We start from the raw sequence: 20,463 nt of genomic DNA, 5'->3' as shown, positions 1-20,463 counted from the left end.
TGGGAAGGTTGAATGCCCCTTACCTCCTTGAAAGTCACTGCTAATCTATATCTCAATTGGATATACCAGCTCTTCAAGTATTTTAGGACAGCTTTCATGTGTGCAAGGAAAAGTTAATTGCTTTCTGGTCTCATCAAGGTTAAACGCAATGACTGACTATATAACGTATCTTACTGTATGACTATATAACATGTCTTAAGTATCTGCTTCCTTGCCCTGCCCATTCTGCCTAATCCATAGTATACTCTTCTAATTGGAAACCCTGCCTTCCATCATTACTCTTTTATTGTCTGTTCATTTTCTCTTTACCATGTTGGGATAGCACATTTCCCAATTACTTGGACTAAGTACCTTACTCCAAGCTTAAAAGTATTTTTACCAAATATCTCCAGATTTCCCCTTCTCTATTATGAAGACTCTGCAGACTGACAGCCTGGGTTCAGACTTGGTTCTATCACTTACCAGTTGTATTAACTTGACCAAGTTAACTTAGCCTCCTGTGCCTGAGTTTCCTCCGCAGCAAAATAAAGACAATAATAGCAATTATCTCATTTAGTTGTTGAGAGGATTAAATAGGAGACACACACACACACACACACCACTTAGAACAGTACCTGGCACATAGTAAACACTCAGTCAATGTTAATTTATGTTGCTGCTTCCTTTTCCTTCATCATCATCCTTTGCTACTATTTAGGAAACTATTTTGCTGCAGGCCCGGAGTGTTTACTTCAAAATTTCTTTCCATTAGATTTGTGTTCCCTCTTTCTCAATCCAAACATTCTTGACATTTAATCTCTTCAGCATAGGTCTCTCTGACAAACTGGATTGGAGTGGAGCTTTCTTACCTAGCATACCTACTACTATGGCTTGTTTTCATTGCATTATGATGCACACTTATGCTTCACCAATTCACATTCCTTTTCTTTTCATATCCAAAACCCGCTCCTAGAGCAGGGGTTGCAAACTTTTTCTGTAAAGGGCCAGATGGCAAATATTTTCAGTTTTACAGGACATATGGTCTCTGTTGCAACTGCTCAACTCTGTTATCATAGCATTAAGGCAGACATATAATACACTAACAAATGAACATGGCTATGTTCCAGTAAAACTTTACTTACAAAAAACTGGTGGCAGATAGATTTGGCCTGTGGGCCATAGATTGCCAACTACTAACCTAGAGGAATCCTTCCCTAAATAACTCAACCTGGCTCTGATCATTCCATTATTCTACCTCAAGCATACACTATATCGTTTTACATATATCTATGTGTTTTTAGGTATTTTTGTGCGGTCAGTCTCCCACTTAGAATACTGTACATACAGATCCTTATAAGGAAAGAACTGCAGCTCTTATTTTATTCATTAAACAAAATACATCTGAGCTGAGTAACAAAATCTAAGCCTAGTAGTAACATGTTAAAGACACAAAGACAAATAAGTGTAAGTCCCTGTTCATGCTCACAAAGAACTCACAGATTAGTAGGAAAGATAGCAATTCAAATATACAATCATCGTGTGATTTTTGCTATACAGAGATTTGCTATAAAAAGTGCTCTGGGAAAACAGAAGGGAATGATTAACTTTGCCAGGGGTTGGGGAGGGTTGAGGAAAGCTTCATGGAGGAGATGAAGTTGAGCTAGGATTATCCGAAGAAAGACAAATAGGCATTTCAGGCATTCTTCCTAATTATGTGGAATTGAACATAGAAATGGAAATGGACAATGTGTTTGGACAATGCTAGCCATTTATTACAGATGAAAAGGGACAAAGTAAGCTACAGGGACAGATGACAGAAACTGAATGAGCTGAGGCTAGAAAAGTAGAAATGAGGCACCTTGTAAAGAATTTTGCTTGCTATACTAAGCCAATGGTATATTATATATTGAGGACTCTGGTATCATCCCAAGATTATATGTTAGATATTGAAGGTCAAGATCTGAATTATTTATGATACTTAACATCCATAAAGGGGTTTTAACACTTTTTCATAGACTTTTATATACATTATTTCCAATGTTCATACAGCTTGCATACTACATGTCTACTAAATTCTGATACTGATTACGAACTTACAATGTAGTGGAAAGGTTAAGACTTAGAGGCAAAAGATCTGGGCTTTATCTTACAGCTATTAGTTACAGGATTTTGAATAAGTCTCTTAGCCCATTATTGTTTCTATAAAACAGGATTAATAACAGTACTCTACACATACTTTTAAGTAGTGTAGTTTGCACATTATAAAGGCACACATAATTTGTAAAAATTGCAGAATAAAATGTCAAGAAAGGGGAAGTTTTTTCATTTGCTCTGTTTTTTGTGACACATATATTCATACACAGCCTAATAGAGGATAACTGTCTATTTCTACTATGTATAAATACAGGTTCTGACCTTTTCAAGGATCTGATTTTTGCATGGTTCAGCTATATCAAATAGGAAATCATTCTTCCTTAGTACGATGTAGAAATCTAAAAGCGAAAGAAAAAAATAGAAATATGAACTACTGTAGATCAAAGAAGATACGCAGTGAAATTAGATTTCATCAGAGGAAGCCAGAAGGCTGGTTATCCAGACAGGGCTTCTCAAGGGCAGCAATTTGGTTAAGTTTCCAATTTCCAGGATACTTTCCTCAGCTTTATGAGTTCAGAACCCTGATTCTGTTAAAAATGGAACAGACTCTTTCGGATAGAGCTATAGGTCATTACACAATAATAGGTAAACTAGAATGTTAATTTATTAATTTACTGTGAGAAATATAACCGCCTAAAATATTTACTGGTACATGACCAGGGCCATTTGACTTTAAAGGTGCATCTACACAGGAACCAAATGAGAATCAGATTTCTTGGGCAGTGTGGAACCAGAGTAAGAAACTGTTTGTCTAACTCAGAAGTTTGCAAACCTTTCCTATGAAGAGCCAGATAGGCTGGGCATGGTGGCTCATGCCTATAATCCCAGCACTTTGGGAGGCCGAGGTGGGTGGATCGGGAGTTCAAGTCCAGCCTGACCAACATGGAGAAACCCCATCTCTACTAAAAATACAAAATTAGCTGCGCTTGGTGGCACATGCCTGTAATCCCACCTACCGGGCAGGCTGAGGCAGGAGAATTGCTTGAACCTGGGAGGTGGTGGTTGTGGTGAGCTAAGATCATTACCATTGCACTCTAGCCCGGGCAACAAGATTTAAACTCTCTCTCAAAAAAAAAAAAAAAAAAAAAAGGCCAGATAATAAATATTTGCAGCTTACCAGGCCGTGTGGCCTCTACTGAAACATGAAAGTAGCCATAGATAATATCGATCATACAGAAATGAATGGGCATGGCTGTGTTCCAATAAAACTTTAATTTCAAAAACAGCCCTTAAGAATGCAAAAATCCTCAACAAAATACTAGCAAACAAAATTTAGTAGCATAGTAAGAGCACACACAATTACCAAGTGAGGTTTATTCCCAGAATATAAGGATGGTTCAACATATGAAAATCAACTAATGTAATATACCATAAATAGAATGAAGTAAAAAAAAAAAGGCACATGGTAATGTCAATGTAGAGAAAGCATTTGACAAAATTTAATGTGCTTTATAATGAAAATACACAATAAACTAAGAATAGAAGGGAACTTCTTCAACATAATAAAGGCCATATATAAAAAACTCACAGCTAATATTATACTCAATGGTGAAAGACTGAAAGCTTTTCCCCTAAGATTAGGAATAGGACAAAGATAGCCACTTTCACCATTTCTATTAAACATAGTACTGGAAGTTCTAGCTAAAGTAATTAGGCAAGAAAAAGGAATTAAAGGCATTCAGATTTGAAAGGAAGAAGTAAAATGATCTCTGTTTGCTGATGATATACTCTTATATGTAGGAAACTCTACAGATTCCACAAAAAAGCTGTTAGAGCTAATAAATGAATTCAGCAAAGTTGCGGGATACAAAGTCACACACAAAGTTTAGTTGCATTTCTATATGCTAGCAATGAACAGTGTGCAAAGAAAATTAAGAAAATAATTCCATTTAAATAGTATCAAAAAGAATAAAATATTTAGGAATAAATTTAACTAACACGGCTAAAGACTTGTACACTGAAAACTACAAAATATTGCAGAAAGAAATTAAAGAAGATGTAAGTAAATGAAAAGATACTCTGTTCTGTGTTCATGGACTGAAAGACTAATATTGTTAAGATGGCAATACTATCCAAAGCAATCTACAGATTCAACACAATCCCTATCAAAATCCAAACGGCATTTTTGCACAAACAGAAAAAGTTGTCCTAAAATTCACAAAGAATCTTAAAGGATTCCAAATAGCTCAAACAATCTTGAAAAAAAGAACAAAGTTAGAAAACTTACACTTTCTAATTCCAAAACGTACTACAAAGCTACAGTAATCAAAATAGTATAGTATTGGCATAAGGATAGATAAGCAGACCAATGTAATAGAACAGAGAGCTCAAAAATAGTTAATTTTCAATAAAAGTCCCAAGACCATTTAATGGGAAAAGGACACTCTTCAACAAACAGGTCTGGGAAAACTGAATATCCAGATGCAGGAGAATGAAGTTGAATACTTACCTTATACCATATACAAAAAAATTAACTCAAAATTTATCAATGACCTAAATAAATGTAAGAGCTAAAACTATAAAACTCTTAGAAGAAAACATAGGGGAAAATCTTTAACATTTTAGATTTGGCAATGACTATAGGATATGACAGATAAAACACAGGCAACAAAACAGAAAACAGATAAACTGGACTTCACCAAAATGAAAAACTGTTGTGCATCAAAAGATCCTATCATCAGAGTGAAAAGACAGTCCACAGAATCGGAGACAATACTTGCAAATCATGTTTGTAGTCTGTCGATATCCAAAATATACACGGAACTCCTATAATTCAACAACAAGAAGAACAAAAAACCTAAACAACCCAATTCAAAAATGGGCAAAAGACAATTCTCCAAAGAGGATATACAGATGGCCAATAACCACGTGAAAAGATGCTCAGCATCAATAATCACTAAAGAAATGCAAAAATACCTACAATGATATACTACTTCACACTTATTAGTATGGCTGTTATGAAAAAAGAAAAATAACAAGTGCTGGTGAGGATATGGGAAAATTGCAACCATTATGCATTGCTGGTGGGAATGTAAAATGGTATAGCTGCTGTGGAAAATGGTTGGCAGTTCTTCAAAAAGTCAAATGTGGAATTATCATATGATCCAGCAATTCTACCCCTAGTTATATACCTGAAAGAACTGAAAGCAGGGATTCAAACACACCTGTACACCAATGTTCATAGCAGCATGATTCACAATAGCCAAAAGTGGAAAACAATCTAAGTGTCCATCAACAGATGACTGGATAAACAAAACATGGTATACACATACAATGGAAAACTCAGCCATAAAAAGGAATGCAATTCTGATAAATGCTACAACATGGACGAACCTTCAAGGCACTGTGCTAAGTGAAACTGGCCAGACACAAAAGGACAACTACTGTATGATTCTACTTACAGGACGAACCTATAATAGGTAAATTTATAGAGATGGAAAGTTAAATAAGGGTTACCAGGGAACTGGTGGAGAGAGGAGAGTTATATTTAATGGGTATAGAATTTCTATTTGGGATGATTAAAAAAAATTCTAGGGATGGATAATGGTGCAGGCTACACACACTATAAATGTACTTAATGTCTTAAGATGGTAAACTTTATGTATATTTTGCCACAATTAAAAAAAAACAGGCAACAGGTGGATGTGCATCAGTGTTTGAAAGCCTCATTCAACCGTCTTGCAAAAGGAACACAAAGAGCTTCATGGGGACTTTCAAGAAATCCAATCTTGAGCCACAGAATTCCTTTTCCTAGGTAGTCCTAGATGTAGTCCTCTATCAACTTTCTTTATGACTTCCTGTTTAACATGTTTCCAAACTGTTCATCTTCTAATAAACATATTCCTTTTCGGGATAATGTTACTATCTATACATAGCATGCAGTACAGATGGGCTTTGGGCTTGAATACTAACTTTGTCACTAGCTATGTAAACTTGGACAGGTTACTAAGTGTCTCTGGACCTCAATTTCTACATCTTTAAAATGGAAGTAATAGTGCCTACCCCAAGGTTAGGAAATGTTCAATGTCATGATCTATTTTCATGAATTAATGTAAGTAAGTGTCTGATATATAGAGGGTGCTGCCTCAGCCCCTCAACACTTTGTCATATTACTGATCGCTGATGAAGTCACAGTCCATTCTTTGTCTCTTGGCTCCAACTGAATCTATATGATCATCACCACAGTTCTCTGGGGTTTAGAGGGGCTTGCTAGCATCTCCATCAGAGACTTTCTCTCAAAGCCAATATCCAAAAGACAAAAAGCAAGTGTGGACAAACTCATTTTCTATCTACCCCCACAAAGCAGAAGCCTGTCTTTATAGCAGGAGTCCACCCTCTGTGAGGGCAGAGATTGTCATAGGCTTATTTTATATCCTACACAGTGTCTAGCAGTGCTTAGCAGAAGAAGTAACTTCCTCAGTTTTTAAAATTTGAATTTTCAAGAATTGTTTTTTATAACAGGAGCTTTCATAAATTTTCTAGTATATAAGTCTACTTCTACCCTTGTAGTACAAAAATAGTTAAGATAAAAACAATAAGCATGGTTCTCTTTTAGCAACAAGAACCCAAGGAAAAACTGTAAGGTGCTACAGGGTGTGACAGTGACCATTTCAAAGCCCACCACACTATAATTGGATTGCATTAAAAGTGCAAGAAATAACAGAATATGTCCAATATTTCACCGTTAAAAAGTAAATGATAGAGTCTGTCTGATATTCGACAAGATCGTATTACACAAATCAGGGAAATCTTCATGTGAAAAGCAAAATATCACCAAATCATCTAAAGATCAGAGAATGGTATATACTCCTAGATGACGGTGACATTCAATTTCACCTTGCCTGACTGACCTAAACTCCTCCAACTACACCAATTGGGATTATCATCAGTATATATTTATTAAACATGCCAAGGTATAAAACTGGAATTAGGAAAAAGGGACTATTACAGAACAAAGAAATGGAAAGATTACAAGGAAAAGAGGCTAGGATCATTCTGTTAAAATAAATTTTCATGTTGTTAACCTAAAGAACCATCATAGCAGAAGAGAATAAACTATGTGTTAGGCACTTTAAAAATAACTTATTATTAAACTATAACATTATTATCCAAAAGTGCATAAATCATAAGTATATAAGCTTAGTGAATTTTTATAATGTACCTCCAAACCAAGAAAAAGCACATTACTAGCACCCCAATAAATATCCCCTGTGCCCTCCCCTCCCAGTTACTGCTCCACCTAAGAGTAGCCATTGTCTTGACTTCTATCACCGTAGGTTAGTTTTGCCTGTTTTGAATGTTATATAAATGAAATCATATCATATGTACTCTTTTATGTCCACTTCCTTCCACTCAACATTTTGTTTTGTGAGAGTCATCCACTGTGCTCCTGGTAGGCGTTTTTATTACTTAACTTAAAGCACCCAACAATTCTGGCATTACTGTTCCCATTTAGATTTTTTTTAAGCTGAACTTTGGAAGTTAAGGTTAAGGCACCCATGGTCACTCAACTTCTAAATGCAAAAGCGAATATTAAAGGTTGTCTGATTTCAGAAAACCAAGTATCACATGTACTTGTTTATAAGTGGGAGCTAAATATCAGGTACACATGGATATAAAAGTAAGAATAATACACACTAGGGACTCCACAATAGGGGGTGGGGGTGGGAGGATGCTGAAAACTTCCTATTGGGTACTATGTTCACTATCTGGGTGATGAACTCAATGGAAGCCCAAACCTCAGCATCATGCAATATACCCTTGTAACAAACCTGCACATGTACCCCCTGAATCTAAATTAAAATTCAAATCAAAGAAAGATTGATTTCAAAGTCCATCCTCTTTTCGGTTTCCTTATGCCTGCCTAGTATAGTTTAAAACAAGAAGAAGACCATCCCTAGTTTACTTATCATAGACCATATACAGTGTGTATGTACAGAGGCTTGGCAAACAGGCAAATCTTAAACAAATGTAAAAAAGTATTATTAATGCAAGGAAGGAACTAATTGGCACTGGCTTTCAGATCTTTTTTGATTGTAATCCACAGACTTAAATCTAGGTGTTTTTTACAACTGTATACATTCCTGGAAACCTCACAATTCTATAAAAATAATGCTTGTGGCCGGGTGCAGTGGCTCACGCCTGTAATCCCAGCACTTTGGGAGGCTGAGGCGGGTGGATCACAAGGTCAGGAGATCGAGACCATCCTGGTTAACATAGTGAAACCCCGTCTCTACTAAAAATACAAAAAAACATTAGCTGGGTGTGGTGGTAGGCACCTGTAGTCCCAGCTACGCGGGAGGCTGAGGCAGGAGAATGGCGTGAACCCAGGAGGCGGAGCTTGCAGTGAGCTGAGACTGCGCCACTGCACTCCAGCCTGAGCGAGAGCAAAACTCGTCTCAAAAAAAAAATTAATAAATGTAATAATAATAATAATAATAATAATAATAATGCTTGTGAGGAAAACAGAGTTAGGAATAGATACTAAAAACCCATGGAACTTTGTATCCTTTACACACGCACACATAAACATACTAAATTAGTCTCATTAAAGTAAATTAAAGGGAAGAAGGGCTATGATCCATTTTAAAATAATTTCCAACTAAAATAATTTTTAAAAATAAAACTTTAATCTACAATGGAACAATCCTGTAGCTCTCCAGAACATTACGCTTCTTAGAATGGCTTTTTCTCTAAGGTTTTCTGGAGTGAAGATTTGAATGCATGTCATCATCTATAAACAGGAGTCACCTAATAAAAGCTTTTCATGATAACAAAATGAACAGCTGAGGTCTCACTCATATGGCTTTGGGGACAGATAAGAGATTACTAACCTTTACCATTTTTTTTTTTATCAGTTCACACACTGCCTAAGCAGACCGTTGAAAGATGTCAATGTTACAAGGGACCAGAGATCTCAAGATCAACTTTAACCTCTTACAGTCTAATAGGTTAGAATCCTATATAGAAAACTATCTCCTTGGACAAAGAGCCCTGACAATAGATTAGATCCTCAACTACTTGGGCCATGAAGATGGGTAAATAAAGTAATTTGAACTTGACAGAACAGCATCCATAAACCATTCTGTAAATCCCCTCTAAAGTCTCAGATTCTTATCTTTTAAAAACTGAGGGAGTTATAAATCCATGGCATTATCTAGGGTCTTGTATGAATCATACAGAATTACAAACTTGAGGGTAAACATGGTTTCTCTGTATCAAGAAACTGAGATGAAAGATCTAGATTTAGCCTGGTTCATTCTACTACTGAGAAGTCACTTCCTCAGGGCTGCCAATTCCTCAACAGAAAACAGAAGGTTAGAACTCAAGTGTTCTCTTAGTGCCTTCCCAGGTGGGTCCTACATTTACTGCAAACTAGCTGCATGCCTGTTTCCTCATCATTCACCTCTACAAGTATCTGATTTTATGGCTTCACAGAAAATTGAAATAAGGAACCTTATCAAGTGATATTAGTTGTCTTCCAATGAGCAACTCAAGCAATTGCCTTGACACTCATTTCTGTTTGGGAAACTCTGAGACTACCTCTTTTCTCACCAACAAGGGGCTTCCAGTGAAATGTGTATTCTGTGACTCCGAAATGGTAAAGAACTCAGGAAGGGGCTCTCTTCTCTAGCGAAGTGACTTAAGAGGGCAAGAAATAATCTTTGAAAGGCAATAGGTATTTGGCTAAGGGATATCATTGATTTTTTTAAAAAAAATTAATTTAAGGCAATGTAAAAAGAATATAGAACAAGCAATCTAAACAGCTCAGGCAGAATAGTGCTCAGTATTTACTAGGAACCTTCTTCATGCCAGCTCCTGAGAATAATGCCTCTTTAAATAACTCAGGAAATCTTTGTATGCAAGCACAGAACTAGCAGGAACCAAGAGGCGTGAGAAAAATAACACATGTCCAGTTTCACTTCAGAGACCAAAGTTTATGGTTATTTAGCTTTTTGAGTTTTTTTATTTTTGAGACAGAGTCACTCTTGTTGGCCAGGCTGGAGTGCAGTGGTGCGATCTTGGCTCACTGCAAGATCCTGGGTTCAAGTGATTCTCCTGTCTTAGCCTCCCGAGTAGCTGGGATTACAGGTGCCCATGACCACGCCCGGCTAATTTTCGTATTTTTAGTAGAGACGGGGTTTCACCATGTTGGCCAGGCTGGTCTCAAACTCCTGACCTTGTGATCTGCCTGCCTTGGCCTCTCAAAGTGCTGGGATTACAGGCATGAGCCAACGTGCCCAGCCTTTTTTTTTTTTTCCCTCCCAGAAATTTACCTTTTAGAACACAAGATGCCTTCCTCAACTTCCTCAGCTTTTGACCTAGTAATTCATCCCTTACTTTCATAAAATCTACTTTAATTCTTTCTCACTTTAAGCCTCTGGAGTCCATTGGACCAGGATTCGTGGTAGACTTTACTGTACTTTTATATGGTAGTACCATACTATTTAATAGTGAACTCCAAAATTTATTTCATCAAAATCATTAATGGGTGTCTAACCTTGTTAAATTTAGTGCAATTCATAACTTTTTGCACCCAGACACTCCTGAAGAATACAAACTCTTATCAGTGAGGGCAGACTCACTAAGAGCACTGATTTTCAGCAAGGGAATAGGAGGTAGGAGTAATATGATGGGGAGGGAGGCTCCACTGAATGAAGGTGTTTCAGAATCTCTAGAGGTATTTGTGTAATTAGAAAAAGCACCTCTCCTAGTCTATATGCCTCTCCTACTACCCTTCCCCTGACCCAGGGTCTAGAACAGTGCTATCCAACAGAAATATAAGCATAATGTTCAGTATTTATTAAATAAAATGCATTATTAAAATTATTTTCACTTGTTTCTTTTAACTTTTAAAAATATGATTACTAGAAAAATATAAAATTACATAGGTGGCTTTTACATTTTTCTAGTAGTCATATTTTTAAAAGTTTTAAAAAAAGAAACAAGTGAAAAATGATTTTAATAATGCATTTTATTTAACCCAGTATATCAAAATATTATTTTGGCAAGTAATCATAAAAATCATTAATGAAAATACATTATTTGTGTAGTGTCTTTAAAATCTGGTATACATATACACTTATAGCTTACCTCAATTCAGATGCTAAATTTTCATCACAAATACTTGATCCATATTTCAATTTCGTAAATTTACACTTGAAAAAGAAAATTCACATAGAAAATTCACATATCCAAATTGTTTCAAACATACTTAAAATTTTTCTAATACCTGAATTGAGATCCGTTTTTAATTTTAAATTTACTTAAAATTAAATAAAATAAAAAATTCATTACATCCAGTCATATTAACCACATGGCTATCAAAAACACAGTTCTAAAGGAAATATAAAATTAAACATCTATTAAGTACTTATTATGTGCCAAGCACTGCTCTAAGCACATTCCATGTATTATGTTGTGTTGGGAACAAGCCCCCCAAAATCTGGTCATAAACTGGTCCCAAAACTGGCCATAAACAAAATCTCTGCAGCACTGTGACTTGTTCATGATGGCCATAACGCCCACGCAGGAAGGTTGTGGGTTTACTGGAATGAAGGCAAGGAACACCTGGCCCACCCAGGGCAGAAAACCACTTAAAGGCATTCTTAAGCCACAAACAATAGCATGAGCAATCTGTGCCTTAAGGACATGCTCCTGCTGCAGTTAACTAGCCCAACCTATTCCTTTATTTTGGCCCATCCCTTCGTTTCCCATAAGGGATACTTTTAGTTAATTGAATATGTATAGAAACAATGCTAATGACTGGCTTGCTGTTAATAAATACGTGGGTAAATCTCTGTTCGGGACTCTCAGCTCTGAAGGCTGTGAGACCCCTGATTTCCCACTTCACACCTCTATATTTTTGTGTGTCTTTAATTCCTCTAGCGCCGCTGGGTTAGGGTCTCCCCGACCGAGCTGGTCTCAGCAATGTTGTTCAATTTTCACTAGTCTATAAGGCAGGCACTATTATTATCTGCAGGCACTATTATTATCTTCATTTTAATGATGAGAAACCAGTGCAGAGAGATGTCTTATAATTTGCCCAAGGTTACACAGTTGGTACATGGTGGAGCTGGGAATCAAAACAATGGAATTTGGCCAAATTTCTTGTCTCTTAGGCTTAGGATTTTTCAAGGAAAACTGGGCTATTTAGTATGCCTTAGCAGCAAATGCAATCTTTTTCCTGTGTTTGAATTACAGGTTCTCAGTATTGACCTATTTTCTTCCCTATATGATCCTGTCCTGACTATATGTTAAGGTAAGTTAGATCATATCACTCTCCAGCTTAAAATCTCCCAAAGCCTCCCCATAGCACTTCAAATCAAATCCAAGCACCTTATCCTGGCCCACATAGTCCTGCATGATCTGACCCCTACTTACCTCTTCTACTTCATCTCCTATGGCTCTCACCTTTTGCTTTGCTCTGGCTATACTGGTCTTCTCAGCTCCTGTTGGAGGCCAAGTTCCTTATGACCTTGGGGCCTTTACACTCCCTGGAATGTTCCACCTCAATATTCACATGTCTGGCTTTTCATCATTCAGGTCTTAGCTTAAATGTCACCTCCTCAGAGAATCCTTCCCTGATCACTCAAACTAAAGTAGTCACCTAGACCCTTTCTATCATACCACTCTTAATTCTCCACATAGCAGTTAGCACCATTTAATATTTTCCATATCTATTTATTTGTCTCTCTCACTGGGGTGTTTATGTTATTCATTCAGCATTATATTCCAGCACCTGGAATAGTGCCTGGTGTAAGAGGAGATACTCAATAGGTATTTATTAATGAAATGGGTATATGCTAATTTAATAGTAAGGAAAAAAGGCACAAAACTAAAAAATTATATGACCAGAATAGTGGCTACTTACTGAATTGAAAATACACTATACTTGGATGGCTTATAATTACAACCCACAAATTGATTTCTGAGAGAAAAACAGTTAAGGAAAATCTCTTAAAATGAAACAAAAATGACTGAACTGCAAGATGGCTGAATAGGAACAGCTCCAGTCTGCAGCTCCCAGCGTGATCAATGCAGAATACGGGTGATTTCTGCATTTCCAACTGAGGTACCTGGTTCATCTCATTGGGACTGGTTGGACAGTGGATACAGCCCACGGAAGGCAAGCTGAAGCATGACGGGGCATCACTTCACCTGTGAAGCACAAGGGTTGGGGGATTTCCCTTTCCTAGCCAAGGGAAGCCGTGACAGACTGCACCTGGAAAATCAGTACACCTCTGCCCAAATACTGTGCTTTTCCCATGGTCTTAGCAACTGGCAGACCAGGAGATTCTCTCCTGTGCCTGGCTCGGCGGGTCCCATGCCCATGGAGCCTTGCTCACTGCTAGCGCAGCAGTCTGAGACTGACCTCAATCAATTCGGGGCTCTCAGCTCTGAAGGCTGTGAGGCCCCTGATTTCCCACTGCATCCTCGCAGGGGGGAGGGGCATCTGCCATTGCTGAGGCTTGAGTAGGTAAACAAAGTGGCCAGGAAGCTCGAACTGGGCAGAGCCCACTACAGCTCAACAAGGCCTACTGCCTCCATAGACTTCACCTCTGTGGGCAGGGCATAGCTGAACAAAAGGCAGCAGACAACTTCTGCAGATTTAAACATCCCTGTCTGATAGCTTGAAGAGAGGAGTGGTTCTCCCAACACTGGGAGGTACCTCCCAGTAGGGGCCAACTGACACCTCATACAGGCAGGTGCCCCTCTAGGACAAAGCTTCCAGAGAAAGGATCAGGCAGAAATATTTGCTGTTCTGCAATATTAGCTGTTCTGCAGCCTCCGCTGGTGATACCCAAGCAAACAAGGTCTGGAGAGGACCTCCAGCAAACTCCAACAGACCTGCAGCTGAGGGACCTGTTAGAAGGAAAACTAACAAACAGAAAGGAATAGCATCAACATCAACAAAAAGGACATCCATACCAAAATCCCATCTGTAGGTCACCAACATCAAAGACCAAAGCTAGATAAAACCACAAAGATGGTGAGAAACCAGAGCAGAAAAGCTGAAAATTCTAAAAACCAGAGCGCCTCTTCTCCTCCAAAGGATCGCAGCTCCTCACCAGCAACAGAACAAAGCTGGATGGAGAATGACTTTGACAAGTTGACAGAAGAAGGCTTCAGAAGGTCAGTTAATAACAAACTTTTCTGAGTTAAAGGAGGATGCTCGAACCCATCGCAAGGAAGCTAAAAACCTTGAAAAAAGATTAGATGAATGGCTAACTAGAATAAACAGTGTAGAGAAGACCTTAAACGACCTGATGGAGCTGAAAACCATGGCACGAGAACTTCATGACACATGCACAAGCTTCAATAGCCGATTTGACCAAGTGGAAGAAAGGATATCAGTGATTAAAGATCAAATTAATGAAATAAAGCAAAAAGACAAGATTAGAGAAAAAAGAGTAAAAAGAAATGAACAAAACCTACAATAAATATGGGACTATGTGAAAAGAATCTGCATTTGACTGGTGTACCTGAAAGTTACAGGGAGAATGGAACCAAGTTGGAAAACACTCTTCAGGATATTATCCAGGAGAACTTCTCCAACCTAGCAAGGCAGGCCAACATTCAAATTCAGGAAATACAGAGAACACCACAAAGATACTCCTTGAGAAGAGCAACCCCAAGACACATAATTGTCAAATTCACCAAGGGTGAAATCAAGGAAAAAATGTTAAGGGTAGCCAGAGAGAAAGGTCGGGTTACCCACAAAAGGAAGTCCATCAGACACAGTGCCTCTCTCAGCAAAAACCCTATACGCCAGAAGAGAGTGGGGGCCAATATTCAACATTCTTAAAGAAAAGAATTTTCAACGCAGAATTTCATATCCAGCCAAACTAAGCTTCATAAGTGAAGGAGAAATAAAATCCTTTACAGACAAGCAAATGCTGAGAGATTTTGTCACCACCAGGCCTGCCTTACAAGAGTTCCTGAAGAAAGCACTAAACATTGAAAGAAACAATCAGTACCAGCTACTGCAAAAACATGCCAAATTGTAAAGACCATCGATGTTATGAAGAAACTGCATCAATTAATGGGCAAATAACCAGCTATCATCATAATGACAGGATCAAATTCACACATAACAGTATTAACCTTAAATGTAAATGGGCTAAATGCCCCAATTAAAAGACACAGACTGGCAAATTGGATAAAGAGTCAAGACCCATCAGTGTGCTGTATTCAGGAGACCCATCTCACGTGCAGAGACACACATGGGCTCAAAATAAAGGGATGGAGGAAGATCTACCAAGCAAATGGAAAGCGAAAAAAAAGCAGGGGTTGCAATCCTAGTCTCTGATAAAACAGATTTTAAACCAGCAAAGATCAAAAGAGACAAAGAAGGCCATTACATAATGGTAAAGCGATCAATTCAACAAGAAGAGCTAACTATCCTAAATATATATGTATCCAATACAGGAGCACCCAGATTCATAAAGCAAGTCCTTAGAGACCTGCAAAGAGACTTAGACTCCCATACAATAATAATGGGAGACTTTAATACCCCATTGTCAATATTAGACAGATCAACAAGACAGGTTAACAAGGATATCCAGGACTTGAAATCAGCTCTGCACCAAGCAGACCTAATAGACATCTACAGAACTCTCCACTCCAAATCAACAGAATATACATTCTTCTCAGCACCACATTGCACTTATTATAAAAGTGACCACATATTTGGAAGTAAAGCACTCCTCAGCAAATGTAAAAGAACAGAAATCACAACAAACTGTCTCTCAGACCACAGTGTAATCAAATTAGAACTCAGTATTAAGAAACTCACTCAAAATCACACAACTACATGGAAACTGAACAACCTGCTCCTGAATGACTACTGGGTAAATAATGAAATGAAGGCAGAAATAAAGATGTTCTTTGAAACCAATGAGAACAAAGAAACAACGTACCAGAATCTCAGGGACACATTTAAAGCAGTGTGTTGAGGGAAATTTATAGCACCAAATACCCACAAGAGAAAGCAGGAATGATCTAAAATCAACATACTAACATCACAATTAAAAGAACTAGAGAAGCAAGAGCAAACACATTCAAAAGCTAGCAGAAGGCAAGAAATAAATAAGATCAGAGCAGAACTGAAGGAGAGAGAAACATAAAAAACCCTTCAAAAAATCAATAAATCCAGGAACTGGTTTTTTGAAAAGATCAACAAAATTGTTAGACCACTAGCAAGACTAGTAAAGAAGAAAAGAGAGAAGAATCAAATAGATGCAATAAAATATGATAAAGGGGATATCACCACCAATCCCACAGAAATACAAACTACCAAAATGCCTCTATGCAAATAAACTAGAAAATCTAGAAGAAATGGATAAATTCCTGGACACATACACCCTCCCAAGACTAAACCAGGAAGAAGTTGAATCTCTGAATAGACCAATAACAGCCTCTGAAATTGAGGCAATAATTAATAGCCTACCAACCAAAAAAAGTCCAGGACCAGATGGATTCACAGTTGAACTCTACCAGAGGTACAAAGAGGAGCTGGTACCATTCCTTCTGAAACTATTCCAAGCAATAAAAAAAGAGGGAATCCTCCCTAACTCATTTTATGAGGCCAGCATCATCCTGATAACCAAAGCCTGGCAGAGACACAACAAAAAAAGAAAATTTTAGACCAATATCCCTGATGAACATCGATGCAAAAACCATCAATAAAATACTGGCAAACCGAACTCAGCAGCACATTGAAAAGCTTATCCAGCACAATCAAGTCGGCTTCATCCCTGGGATGCAAGGCTGGTTCAACATATGCAAATCAATAAACGTAATTCATCGCATAAACAGAACCATCGACAAAAACCACATGATTATCTCAATAGATGCAGAAAAGGCCTTTGACAAAATTCAACAGCACTTCGTGCTAAAAACTCTCAATAAATTAGGTATTGATGGGACATATCTCAAAATAATAAGAGCTATTTATGACAAACCCACAGCCAATATCATACTGAATGGGCAAAAACTGGAAGCATTCCCTTTGAAAACTGGCACAAGCATGCCCTCTCTCACCACTCCTATTCAACATAGTGTTGGAAGTTCTGGCCAGGGTAATCAGGCAAGAGAAAGAAATAAAGGGTATTCAATTAGGAAAAGAGGAACTCAAATTGTCCCTGTTTGCAGATGACATGATTGTATATTTAGAAAACCCCATCGTCTCAGCCCAAAGTCTCCTTAAGTTGATAAGCAACTTCAGCAAAGTCTCAGGATACAAAATCAATGTGCAAAAATCACAAGCATTTCTATATATCAATAACAGACAGAGACCCAAATCATGAGTGAACTCCCATTCACAATTGCTACAAAGAGAATAAAATACCTAGGAATCCAACTTACAAGGGATGTGAAGGACCTCTTCAAGGAGAACTACAAACCACTGCTCAATGAAATAAAACAGGACACAAACAAATGGAAGAACATTCCATGCTCATGGATAGGAAGAATCAATATCGTGAAAATGGCCACACTGCCCAAGGTACTTTACAGATTCAACGCCATCCCCATCAAGCTACCAATGACTTTCTTTGCAAAATTGGAAAAAAACTACTTTAAAGTTCGTATGGAACCAAAAAAGAGCCCACATAGACAAGACAATCCTAAGCAAAAAGAACAAAGCTGGAGGCATCACACTACCTGACTTCAAACTACATTACAAGACTACAGTAACCAAAACAGCATGGTACTGGTACCAAAACAGATGTATAGACCAATGGAACAGAACAGAGGCCTCAGAAATAAAACCACACATCTACAACCATCTGATCTTTTGCAAACCTGACAAAAACAAGAAATAGGGGAAGGATTCCCTATTTAATAAATGGTGCTGGGGAAACTGGCTAGCCATATGCAGAAAGCTGAAACTGGATCCCTTCCTTACACCTTATGCAAAAATTAATTCAAGATGAATTAAAGACTTAAATGTTAGACCTAAAACCATAAAAACCCTAGAAGAAAACCTAGGCAATACCATTCAGGATATAGGCATGGGCAAAGACTTCATGACTTTTTTTTTTTTTTAAGATGGAGTCTTGCTCTGTCACTCAGGCTGGAGTGCAATGGCACGATCTCGACTCACTGCAACCTCCGCCTCCCTGGCTCAAGCGATTCTCCTGCCTCAGCCTCCCCAGTAGTTGGGATTACAGGCACACACCACCACGCCCAGCTAATTTTTGTATTTTTCATAGAGACAAGCTTTCACCATGTTGGCCAGGATGGTCTCAATCTCCTGACCTCGTGATCCACCTGCCTCAGCCTCCCAAAGTGCAGGGATTACAGGCATGAGCTACTGTGCCTGGCCAAAGACTTCATGACTAAAACACCAAAAGCAATGGAAACAAAAGCCAGAATAGACAAATGGGACCTAATTAAACTAAAGAGCTTCTGCACAGCAAAAGAAACTATCATCAGAGTGAACAAGCAATCTACAGAATGGGAGAAAATTTCTGCAATCCATACATCTGACAAAGGGCTAATATACAGAATCTATGAAGAACTTAAACAAATTTACAAGAAAAAAACAAACAACCCCATCAAAAAGTGGGCAAAGGATATAAATACAGACACTTCTCAAAAGAAGACATTTATGCAGCCAACAGACACATGAAAAAATGCTCATCATCACTGGTCATCACAGAAATGCAAATCAAAACCACAATGAGATACCATCTCACGCCAGTTAGAATGGCGATTAAAAAGACAGGAAACAACAGATGCTGAAGAGGATGTGGAGATATAGGAACACCTTTACACTGTTGGTGGGAGTGTAAATTAGTTCTACCACTGTGGAAGACAGTGTGGTGATTCCTCAGGGATCTAGAAGTAGAAATACCATTTGACCCAGTGATCCCATTACTGGGTATATACCCAAAGGATTATAAATCATGCTACTATAAAGACACATGCACACATATGTTTACTGTGGCACTATTCACAATAGCAAAGACTTGTAACCAACCCAAATGTCCATTAATGACAGACTGGATTAAGAAAATGTGGCCCATATACACCATGGAATACAATGCAGCCATAAAAAAGGGTGAGTTCGTGTCCTTTGCAGGGACATGAATGAAGCTGGAAACCATAATTCTTAGCAAACTATCACAAGGACAGAAAACCAAACACCACATGTTCTCACTCATAGGTGGGAACTGAACAATGAGAACACTTGGATACAGGGTGGGGAACATGACACACCAGGGCCTGTTGTGGGGTAGGGAGCTGGGGGAGGGATAGCATTAGGAGAAATACCTAATGTAAATGAGTTGATGGGTGCAGCAAACCAACATGGCACATGTATACCTATGTAACAAACCTGCTTGTTGTGCACATGTACCCTAGAACTTAAAGTATAAATAAATAAATATGAAACAAAACAAGTCGGGCACTTTAGTATTTGTAAGTCACTCTCAAATTCAACAGGATCATTCCATAAAGGTAATGAGTGGATGGAAGGAGTTGGGAGACACAATCATGAATATAATTTTAGCTTTTCATTCCCTAGGAAGCAGACTCAGAAAAATAAGAATAAAAAATTTAGCTTTTCAAAGATTTTTTTGAATACAGTTCTTACAGCTTAAGGAAATCCATGTAATAAAAAGACATGTTCTATCTAATTAAAACTCATTTAAAAGATATGCATTGTGATGACAAAAGATTTTACAAATATGTGTACATACTTTACAGTACCAGAAAATAGGAAAGAGTGCCATCAAAGAACCAGAAACAAAAATTTCTGTAACATATAATGGAGAACATCAATCAAAGCTGAGAGGCTCTAACCAAACATAGGCAAAAGACTGTATTTAATCCTTAGCCATACTAAATAGTCCAGTTTTCCTGAAAAACAAACCAACCACCCCAAGCTCAGAAACAAGAAACGGTCATGATAGAAAATATTGAGATACGTGAGATTTTAAGACCATGCTGGCAACCCACTCTGTACACACAGAGCTTTTTAGCTGCAGTGTTTGCCACTAGGCACAAAATATGCAGCATCATTTTTTTTTATTAATTTTTAAAAATACATACTTTATTCCAGCTTGGGCAACAAAGTGAGACTCTGTCTGGAGGAAAAAAAAAGATACATATTTTAACAGGAGAAAAAGACAAGGACTAATATAAAGAACCTACTATAAATTTGACATTAAAAAAGATTAACTAAAGGTATTCTCTGGAAAATGCAATGGATGATCTGTATGCCAGTAAATGAATTCATGCTACAAATAAGAGTGTAGGAACACAAATAGTACAGATAGATCCAAATAATAAATAACTTGGTAAATAAAATTCATCAGAGGT

The 20,463-nt window shown here is 37.8% G+C and overlaps 1 protein-coding gene across 9 annotated transcripts in view; it reads right to left on the bottom strand.

Moving 5' to 3' along the window:
* SCMH1 (Scm polycomb group protein homolog 1) overlaps positions 1 to 20,463 on the bottom strand; it is a 217,030-nt gene that overhangs the window by 167,523 nt on the left and 29,044 nt on the right. For 2 of the 9 annotated variants that reach the window (XM_034962531.3, XM_055094635.2), the window contains one exon: positions 2,395 to 2,471. The exons of the other annotated variants lie outside the window; for them this stretch is intronic. The gene's annotated coding sequence lies outside the window, so the exon portion shown is untranslated. Of the gene's footprint in view, positions 1 to 2,394; positions 2,472 to 20,463 lie in introns of those variants that run through there. 9 annotated transcript variants of the gene reach the window in all.

The sequence above is a fragment of the Pan paniscus genome, chromosome 1, assembly GCF_029289425.2.
Source record: "Pan paniscus chromosome 1, NHGRI_mPanPan1-v2.0_pri, whole genome shotgun sequence".
In the NCBI taxonomy this organism is placed as follows: Eukaryota; Metazoa; Chordata; class Mammalia; order Primates; family Hominidae; genus Pan; species Pan paniscus.
Note: the sequence above shows the minus strand (reverse complement) of the source record. Positions and strands in the feature narration are given on the sequence as shown.